This window comes from Hylobates moloch, unplaced genomic scaffold (assembly GCF_009828535.3).
Source record: "Hylobates moloch isolate HMO894 unplaced genomic scaffold, HMol_V3 SCAFFOLD_7, whole genome shotgun sequence".
Classification (NCBI taxonomy): domain Eukaryota; kingdom Metazoa; phylum Chordata; class Mammalia; order Primates; family Hylobatidae; genus Hylobates; species Hylobates moloch.
Window position 1 is genome coordinate 101,104,318 of NW_026652282.1, and position 10,768 is coordinate 101,115,085.

Genomic DNA, 10,768 nt, shown 5'->3' on the forward strand with positions numbered 1-10,768 from the left:
TTGGAAGATCACTCTAGCAGTCACCCGGAGGATGAATGTGCCAGGGGAGGAAACTGGGAGCAAATGCATTGCAAAAGCAAAACACTTCTAGAGCAATGCTTTCAGAAAAGTCGTACTAGCAAGGCTGTATGCCTGTAGTTGCTGTTTGCCTGTAGTCCCAGCTACTTGGGAGGCTGAGGTGGGAGGGTCACCTGAGCCCAGGAAGTAGAGGCTGCAGTGAACCATGATCGTGCCATGGCACTCCAGCCTGGGCAACAGAGCAAGACCCTGTCTCTAAAAAAATTAGTCATTCTTCACCCCAAGAAGTTCAAAGACCCCTGTGAGGGCAGTGACTTTCAAACTTCTCTTTTTTTTCTCCTCCAAAGTCTTTGTTCTAATGAAGCTTACCTAGAATCCCCATGTGTAAATCTCCCCACCCCCTGCCTCTATTCTAGACAGACAGTCCTACACAGTGGCCCCTGGAGTAAAATTCAAAACCACTGGTGTGGTGGAAAGCTCTCAGCCTTGCCTGGGTTCAAATCCTAGCTCCCGATTCATGACCTTGAGCTACTTGCTGGCCTCTCTGAGTGGCAATTTCCTCATCTGTGAAATGGGACCAATAGAATATTTTTTGCAGGTTTGTTCTGAGCATTCAAGATAATGTATGTGCAACATCTGGCACACTGGGTGACACATAGGGAATAGGAAATAACAGCTGTTTGAAAGAATCCTAAGGGGCTCAGCAGGTTCTTGTGGCAAAACTACATTATCTGCTAGGGTGGTCCAGGAGGGATCTTGTGGTTTACCTGCATTATGTCAGCTTTAAAATGAGTTTGCATTTATTGCAAGTTATTTTCCATCTGTGCCAGAGGAGTGACTGTTCCTCAAAGGAGATGTTGGCTCCTCTGCTGATGTTCTTCACAAGCTATATATTTTTACTTTTGACATAACAACCACTTGCTGAAGTGCTTAGTATGGCTAAAAAGGATCCAGATGCTAATAGTCAACAAGATGGGAAAAGGCCCTGAAGGCATTTTAGAATTCACTAAGGGCAGGCTGGCACAGTGGCTCACGCCTGTAATCCCTTCACTCTGGGAGGCTGAGGTGGGCAGATCATCTGAGGTCAGGGGTTCAAGACCAGCCTGGCCAACATGGTGAAACCCTGTAGCTACTAAAAATGCAAATAGTAGTTGGGCATGGTGACGGGTGCCTGTAATCTCAGCTACTCAGGAGGCTTAGGCAGGAGAATCGCTTGAACCCAGGAGGCAGAGGTTGCAGTGAGCTGAGATCGTACCACTGCACTCCAGCCTGGGTGACAGAGCAAGACTCTGTCTCAAAAGGTGGATCACCTGAGGTCAGGAGTTTGAGACCAGCCTGGCCAACATGGTGAAACCCCGTCTCTACTAAAAATATGAAAAAAATCAGGCACGGTGGTGTGTGCCTGTAGTCTCAGCTACTTGAGAGGCTCTGCGGCACGAGAATCGCTTGAACCTGGGAGGCAGACGTTGCAGTGAGCCGAGATAGTCAAAAAAAAAAAAAAAAAAAAAATGCACTAAGGCCACAGGACTAGGAGGACAGAATGGGTTTTTTGGGGGGGTGGAAGGGAAGGAAAGAGGGTGCCAGGCCTGGGGTACCACTGACCTGCATCCTTACTGCTCTAGCTCCAGCCCAGTCTCAAAGGGCCTCAGGTACTGCTCTGGCTGCTGCTCCCAAATCCATAAGCCTTGGGGCTTCCACATGGTGCTAAGTCTGCAGACTTGCAGAATTTAAGAGTGACTGAAGGCTTGGCAACTTCCACCTAGATTTCAGAGGAAGTATGGGAAAGCCTAGATGCTCAGGCAGAAGTCTGCTGCAGGGGTGGTGCCCTGCAAGAATCCCTACCAGGGGCTAGTTGAGCTGTGGAAGCAGGGACACCACCCTCGAGACCATAGAATAGTGCAGCCACCAGCAGCATGCATCCTCAGCCTCGAAAAGCCTGTGGCAATGGACTCTAATCCATGAGAGCAGCCATGTGAGCTGCGCTCAGCATAGCCATGGGGATGGGGCTGCTCAAGGCCTTGGCGGCTCACCCCTTGCACCAGTGTGCCCAGGATGATGGGACATGGAGTCAAGGGAGATCATTTTGGAACTTTAAGACTTAATGGCTGGCCAAGGCAGGACGGTTGCTGGAGCCCAGGAGTTTGGGAGCAGCCTGGGCAACATAGTGAGACCTCGTCTCTACACAAAATTAGAAAATTAGCCTGGCATGGTGGTGCAAGACTGTAGTCTCATCTACTCAGGAGGTGAGGCGGGAGGATTGCTTGAGCCCAGGAGGTCGAGACTGCACCACTGCACTCCAGCCTGGGTGACAGAGCAAGACCCGGTCTCAAAAAAAAAAAAAAAAAGATTTAATGTCTGCCCTACTGTGTTTTGAACTTGTGTGGGGCCTGTTACCCCTTGCTTTTGGGGATATTTCCCTTTTGGAATGGGAGTGTTTACCCAATGTCTGTTCTACCACTGTCTCAGAAGTAAATACCTTGATTTTGATTTTTTTTTTTTTGAGACGGAGTCTCGCTCTGTGGCCCAGGCTGGAGTGCAGTGGCGCGATCTCAGCTCACTGCAAGCTCCGCCTCCCAGGTTCATGCCATTCTCCTGCCTCAACCTCCGAGTAGCTGGGACTACAGGCGTCCACCACCACGCCTGGCCTCTGACCTCTGATCCCCCACCTTGGCCTCCACATCTGGATTACAGGCTGTACCCCCCCGGCTTGATTTTTTTTTTTTTTTTTTTTTTTTCTGTCGCCCAGGCTGGAGTGCAGTGGCGTGATCTCAGCTCACTGCAACCTCCATCTCCCCGGTTCAAGCGATTCTCCCGGCTCTGCATCCCCAGTGGCTGGGATAACAGGCACGTGCTGTCACGCCCAGCTAATTTTTGTATTTTTAGTAGAGACAGAGTTTCACCATGTTGGCCAGGCTGGTCTCAAACACCCGACCTCAGGTGATCCACCCGCCTCGGACTCCCAAAGTGCTGACATTACAGGCATGAGCCACTGCGCCCAGCCTGATTTTGATTTTACAGGCTCGCAGCAGGAAGGAACTCGTCCTGAGTCTCAGATGAGACTTTGGACTTTTGGAGTTAATGCTGGACGAGTTAAGACTTGGGGACTATTTGGGGGGATGATTGTATTTTGCATGAGAGAAGGACATAAGATTTGGGGGGCCAGGAGCAGAATGATATAGTTTGAATATTTGTCCCCTCTAAACCTCATGTTGAAATTTGACTCACGGGCCGGGTGCGGTGGCTCACGCCTGTAATCCCAGCACTTTGGGAGGCCGAGGCGGGCGGATCACGAGGTCAGGAGATTGAGAGCATCCTGGCCAGCATGGTTAAACCCCGTCTCTACTAAAAATACAAAAAAATTAGCCTGGCATGGCAGCATGCGCCTGTAGTCCCAGCTACTCGGGAGGCTGAGGCAGGAGAATGGCGTGAACCCGGGAGGCAGAGGTTGCAGTGAGCCAAGACTGCGCCACTGCACTCCAGCCTGGGCGACTGAGTGAGATTCCGTCTCAAAAAAAAAAAAAGAAATTTGACACACAATGTTGGAGGTTGGGCCTAAAAGAAGGTGTTTGGGTCATGGGGGTGGACCCCACACCAAGGGCTTGGTGCCATCTTTACAGTAAAGGGTGAGCTCTCACTCTGTCACCCAGGCTGGAGGGCAGTGGCACAATCTCGGCTCACTGCAACCTCTGCCTCCCGGATTCAAGCGATTCTCCTGCCTCAGCCCCCTGAGTAGCTGGGATTACAGGCGCTCATCACCACGCCTGGCTAATTTTTGTATTTTCAGTAGAGACAGGGTTTCACCATGTTGGCCAGGCTGGTCTCAAACTCCTGACCTCAGGTGATCCACCCACCTCAGTCTCCCTACGTGCTGGGATTACAAGCGTGAGCCACTGTGGCCGGCTGAGAACTGATTGTTGAAAAAAACCTGACACCTCCCTCCTTTCTGTCTTCCTTCCTCTATCACCATGTGATGCCTGCTCCCCTTTGCCTTCCACTATTACTCCAGCCTGGCCTGGAAGCAGCCTGAGGCCTTCACCAGAAGCAGATGCTGGTGCCATGCTTCTTGTACAGCCTGCAGAACCATTAGCTAAATAAGCCTCTTTCCTTTGTAAGTTATCCAGCCTCATGTATTTCTTTCCTTCTCCCCCAAGTATTTCTTTCTTTTTTTTTTAATGTGGCCCAAGATGAGATATTTCTTTTAAAAAAAAAAAAATTTATAAAAAAAATGTCTCCGTATATTGCCCAGCCTGGTCACGAACTCCTGGGCTCAAGCAATTCTCTTCCCTTGGCCTCCCAAAGTGTTGGGATTGCAGGCATGAGCCACTGTGCCTGGCCTCCCCAAGTATTTATTTATTTATTTTTGAGACAGAGTCTTGCTCTGTTGCCCGGGCTGGAGTGCAGTGGTGTGATCTCAGCTCACTGCAACCTCTGCCTCCTGGGTTCAAGGGATTCTCCTGCCTCAGCCTCCCGAGTAGCTGGGATTTCAGACTTGCACCACCATGCCCGGCTAATTTTTGTATTTTTAGTAGAGACGGGGTTTCCCCATGTTGGCCAGGCTGGTCTCGAATTCCTGACCTCAAGTGATCCACCCCCCTTGGCCTCCCAAAATGCTGGGATTACAGGCGTGAGTCACCACGCCTGGCCTACAAGTATTTCTTTATAGCAACACAAAAATGGACTAAGACAGACATAATTGCAACCAGCGAATTTACCTTGTTCTTCACTCACGGAAGTAAAAGCAGCAACTTAGTAAGTGCCCACCAAATATTAAATATGTTAGATATTGTTTGCAGATAAAGTCATAAACTGGAGTCAGAGCTAAACCTGAAATCCTCTGAAGAGAATCAAATTATACAAGTCCTTCACCTCCTGGCCCTATTCATCTATAGGAATGCCCCCTAACCCCAGCTATCATAACAGATATTCCACACCAAGACTCCCCATCTTCCCTCCTTCCCTTCATTCTGACAAAGGAGCATACCTGCCCTCTTTCAAGATATCGCTCATGCTCTCAATCACCTCTCCTCTCAGGGTTTACTGACATCAATTGTCTTATCCTGTATCTTCAAACTTACCCACAGTTTAGTTCAGTACAACAGATTTTATTTTATTTATTTTATTTTAGACGGAGTCTCGCTCTTTCGCTCAGGCCAGACTGCAGTGGCGCTGTCTCTGCTCACTGCAAACTCCGCCTCCTGGGTTCACGCCATTCTCCTGCCTCAGCCTCCCAAGTAGCTGGGACTACAGGAGCATGCTGCCATGCCTGGCTAATTTTTTTTGTATTTTTAGTAGAGACGGGGTTTCACCATGTTGGCCAGGATGGTCTCGATCTCCTGACCTCGTGATCCGCCCGCCTCGGCCTCCCAAAGTGCTGGGATTACAGGCGTGAGCCACTGTGCCTGGCCTGACATTTTATTTTTAACTTTTTTTTTTTTTGAGACAGAGTCTCACTCTGTTGCCAGGCTGGAGTGTAGTGGCGTGATCTTGGCTTGGCTCCCAGCAACCTCCACCTCCTGGGTTCAAGGGATTCTCCTGCCTCAGCCTCCCCAGTAGCTGGTGACAGGTGAAGACAACTGGACTTCCTGGGTCGAGTGGGGACTTGGAGAACTTTTCTGTCTAGCTAAAGGTTTGTAAACGCACCAATCAGCACTCTGTAAAAACGCATCAATCAGTGCTCTGTGTCTAGCTAAAGGTTTGTAAATGCACCAATCAGCACTCTGTAAAAATGCACAAATCAGCGCTCTGTGTCTAGCCAAAGGTTTGTAAACGCGTCAATCAGCACTCTGTAAAAATGCACCAATCAGTGCTCTGTGTCTAGCTAAAGGTTGTAAACACACCAATCAGCATTCTGTGTCTGGCTAAAGGTTTGTAAATGTACCAATCAGCACTCTGTAAAAACGCACCAACCAACACTGTGTAAAATGGACCAATAAGCGCTCTGCAAAATGGACCAATCAGCAGGATGTGGGCAGGGCCCAATAAGGGAATAAAAGCTGGCCATCCGAGCCACCAGCACCAACCTGCTTGGGTCCCTTTCCATGCTGTGGGAGCTTTGTTCTTTTGCTCTTCACAATAAATCTTGCTGCTGCTCTACCTTTATGAGCTGTAACACTCACCGTGAGCGTCTGCAGCTTCATTCCTGAAGTCAGCAAGACCACGAACCCACGGGAAGGAAGAAACTCTGGACACATCTGAACATCTGAAGGAACGAACTCCGAGACACACCATCTTCAAGAGCTGTAACACTCACCGCAAGGGTCTGCAGCTTCATTCTTGAAGTCAGCGAGACCAATAACCCACTGGAAGGAATACATTCTGGACACATGGGACTACAGGCGTGCACCACCACGCCTAGCTAATTTTTGTATTTTTAGTAGAGATGGGTTTCACCATGTTGGCCAAGATGTTCTCGATCTCTTGACCTCATGATCCACCCGCTTCGGCCTCTGAAAGTGTTGGGATTACAGGCGTGAGCCACCACGACTGGCCTAAGTTCAGGTGTACATGTGTGGGTTTGTTATATAGGTAAACATGTGTCATGGAGGTTTGTTGTACAGATTATTTCATCACCCAGTTATTAAGCCTAGTACCCATTATTTATTTATTTAGAGACAGAGTCTTGCTCTGTCGCCCAGGTGGGAGTGCAGTGGCTCTATTTCAGCTCACCTGCAACCTCCGCCTCCCAGGTTGAAGTGATTCTCCTGCCTCAGCCTCCCGAGTAGCTGGAACTATGCCCCGCCTGGCTAATTTTTGTATTTTTAGTGGAGATGGGGTTTCACCATGTTGGCCAGGCTGGTCTCGAACTCCTGACCTCTGGTGATCTCCCTGTCTCGGCCTCCCAAAGTGCTGGGATTACAGGCGTGAACCACTGCACCCGGTCCCCATTATTTATTTTTCTTGATCCTCTCCCTCCTCCCACCCTCCACTCTCTGATAGGCCCCAGTGTGTGTTGTTCCCCCTCTATGTGTCCATGTACAGCAGACATTTAGTAAGTCATTGATAGGAGTGTCACTTTGGGTGACAAAAAAGCTCAAGTCTTCCCTAGCCTTCTGGCTCAAACTTGTGTCTCTCTTCTCTTCATAGTAAAGCCTGTCTGCTGAGAGGTCTCCTTACCTCATCATCTCCATTTCCTTACCTCTTCCTCAGTCCTTAACTTTCTGCATTCTGGCTTCTGCCTCCATCATCCCAGAGCAATTGCTTCCAGCAAGGGCGTGGTGGCTCACACCTGTAATTCCAGGACTTTGGGAGGTCAAGGCAGGGGGATCACCTGAGGTCAGGAGTTTGAGACCAGCCTGGCCAACATGGCGAAACCCCGTCTCTACTAATAACCAGGCATGGTGGTACATACCTGTGATCCCAGCTACTCAGGAGGCTGAGGCATGAGAATTGCTTGAACCCGGGAGATGTCGGTTGCAGTGAGTCAAAAGAAAAAAAAAAAAAACGTCGCCCATGATGACCTCCTGTCTTAGCCCATTCTTGTTGCTATAACAAAATACCTTAGACTGGAGGCTGAGGCAGGAGAATGGCGTGAACTCAGGAGGCGGAGCTTGCAGTGAGCTGAGATCGTGCCACTGCACTCCAGCATGGGCGACAGAGCGAGACTCTGTCTCAAAAAAAAAAAAAAAAAAAAAAAAAAAAAATACCTTAGACTGAGTAATTTATAAAGAGCAGAAATTTGTTGCTCACTGTTCTGTAGGCAGGGAAGTCCCAAATCAAGGCAGGTTTGGTGTCTGGTGAGAGGTTGTTCCTCATTTATGGCACCTTTGTGTCCTCACATGGTGGAAGAGATGGAAGGGCCAGGCAGCTATCTGAAGCCTTATTTATTTATTTATTTTTGAGATGAAGTCTGTCACTGTTGCCCAGGCTGGAGTGCAGTGGCGTGACGATCTTGGCTCACTGCAACGTCCGCCTCCTGGGTTCAAGCAATTCTCCTGCCTCAGCCTCCCGAGTAGCTAGCATTACACGCACCCGCCACCATGCCCAGCTAATTTTTTGTATTTTTAGTAGAGACGTTGGCCTTGTTGGCAAGGCCGGTCTCGAACTCCTGACCTCATGATTCACCCACCTCGGACTCCCAAAGTGCTGGGATTACAGGCGTGAGCCACCCAGCCCGGCCGTCTCTTTTATAAGGGCATTAATCCCATTCATGAGGGCAGAGCCTCATGATTTAATCACTTCCCCAAAGATCCCTCCTCTTAATATTGTCACCTTAGGGATTAAGTTCCAACAAACACATTTTTTTTTTTGAGATAGAATCTCACTGTGTCGCCCAGGGTGGAGGGCAGTGGCGAGATCTCAGCTCACTGCAACCTCTGCGTCCCAGATTCAAGCAATTCTCCTGCCTCAGCCTCCCAAGTAGCTGGGATTACAGACGCCCGCCACCGTGCCCGGCTAATTTTTGTATTTTTAGTAGAGATGGGGTTCCACCATGTTGGCCAGCCTGGTCTCCAACTCCTGGGCTCAAGTGATCTGCCCACCTCAGCCTCCCAAAATTCTGGGATTAGAGGTGTGAGCCACCGTGCCCGGCCTACAACATACACATTTCGGAGGGACACATATATTCATGCCTTTGCACCTCCCATCTGCCAAATCCAAGTCCTTATCTTAGTTCACTTCTTGGCAGCACTGAACAATGTTGACTACTTCCTCCTGTTTGAAACTCTTGTCTAGTCTTCCATAACCTCCTATGGCTTTAATTGTTGGGGTTTACCAGGATGAAGTTCTGGAAGCTTTTCTCTTCACTCTATATTCTCTCCCAAAGTCCTGTTTTTTTGTTGTTGTCGTTGTTGTTGTTATTGTTGTTTGTTTGTTTTGTTTTGTTTTTTTGAGACAGATGCTCACTCTGTCACCCAGCAGTGGTGTGATTACAGCTCACTGCAGCCTCGACCTCCCAAGTTCAAGCGATCCTCCCACCTCAGCCTCCCGAGTAGCTGGGACTATAGGTGCACGCCACCACACCAGGCTAGCTTTTTGTATTGTTTGTAGAGACGGAGTTTCACCCTGTTGCCCAGGCTGGTCTCCAACTCCTGGGCTCAAGTGGCCCACCCTCCTCAACTTCCCAAAGTGTTAGGATTACAGGCATGAGCCACTGCACCCTGCCTCTCCCAAAGTTGGTTTTTTTTTTTTTTTTTGAGAAGGAGTCTCACTCTTTCACCCAGGCTGGAGTGCAGTGGCACGATCTCGGCTCACTGCAGGCTCCGCCCCCCGGGGTTCACGCCATTCTCCTGCCTCAGCCTCCCGCGTAGCTGGGACTACAGGCGCCGGCCACCTCGCCCGGCTAATTTTTTTTGTATTTTTAGTAGAAACGGGGTTTCACCGTGTTAGCCAGGATGGTCTCGATCTCCTGACCTCGTGATCCGCCCGCCTCGGCCTCCCAAAGTGCTGGGATTACAGGCATGAGCCACCGCGTCCGGCCCCAAAGTTATTTTATCCCTTCCCCACTTACCCTCCCTCACTCTGCTCCAGCCGCTCAGTCCTCCTTGCTGATCCTTCGAAGAGCCATGTTCTTCTCAACTCTGGGGTTTCTGCATGCTGTTCACTCTCCAGAAACACTTTACTCTCTCCCTTGCCCCGGACTTCACCTGACCCACTCATCCTTCATTCACCCACTCATCCTTCATTTCAGGTGTCAGATTAAATGTTACCACCTTGGGGATGTCTTCCCTGCCGCTCAGGCTAGGTTAACACTCTACCCATTACACTTGCTCATGAGGCCCTGGGCATCTTTTTTTTTTTTTTCCTTGAGACAGATTCTCGCTCTGTCACTCAGGCTGGAGTGCAATGGCGCGATCTTGGCTCACTGCAACCTCCACCTCCCGGATTCAAGCAGTTCTCCTGCCTCAGCCTCCCGAGTAGCTGGGATTAAAGGCGCTCGCCACCCCGCCTGGCTAATTTTTTTGTATTTTTAGTAGAGACAGGGTTTCACCGTGCTGGGCAGGCTGGTCTCGAACTCCCAACCTCAGGCAATCTGCCTGTCTCAGCCTCCCAAAGTGCTAGGATTCTGTAATCCCACAGATTACAGAATTGAGGCGGGTGGATCACTTGAGCCCAGGAGTTCACAATCAGCATGGGCAACATGGCAAAACCCCATCTCTACAAAATAGAAAACAATTAGCGGGGCATGGTGGCACATGCCTGTAGTCCCAGCCACTTGGGAGGCTGAGGTGGGAGAATCACCTGAGCCTGGGAAGTCGAGGCTGCAGTGAGCCATGATCGTGCCACTACACTACAGCCTGGGTGACAGAGTGAGACTCTGTCTCAAAAAAAAAAAAAAGAAAGAAAGAAAGCATCGACGTTGGCATGTGGACTGCTGCTGAGAACCCACTGATTCGGGATGGAGAGGAGTAGGCTAGGATTAGAGGGACTGGTAAGAGACTATGGTCTGTAGAGTCAGATGGACAGATAAGAGAGATTTCATAGAATCAACAAGACTTGTGATTGACTGAATGTAGGGGAGGAGGAAGACACAGGTGTCAAGGATGATGCTCAGGTTTCTGACTTGAGCAACAGGGTGGATGGTGGTGTCTTCTACTGAGAGGGAAGGGCCATGAGAAGAATAGGTTTTTTTGGTGGGTAGGGGAAGGGGATCAAAACTTGTTTTGGAAACACTAAGTTTGAGATTGGCTATATGACATCGAGGTGAAGAGATCCAATAGACAGTTGGATACGTGGATAAGCAAATCAAGAGAGAACTGGAGGTAGCTGTGGGGTTACGGGAGAGTTTTTTTTTTTTTTTTTTTTTTTTTTTTTT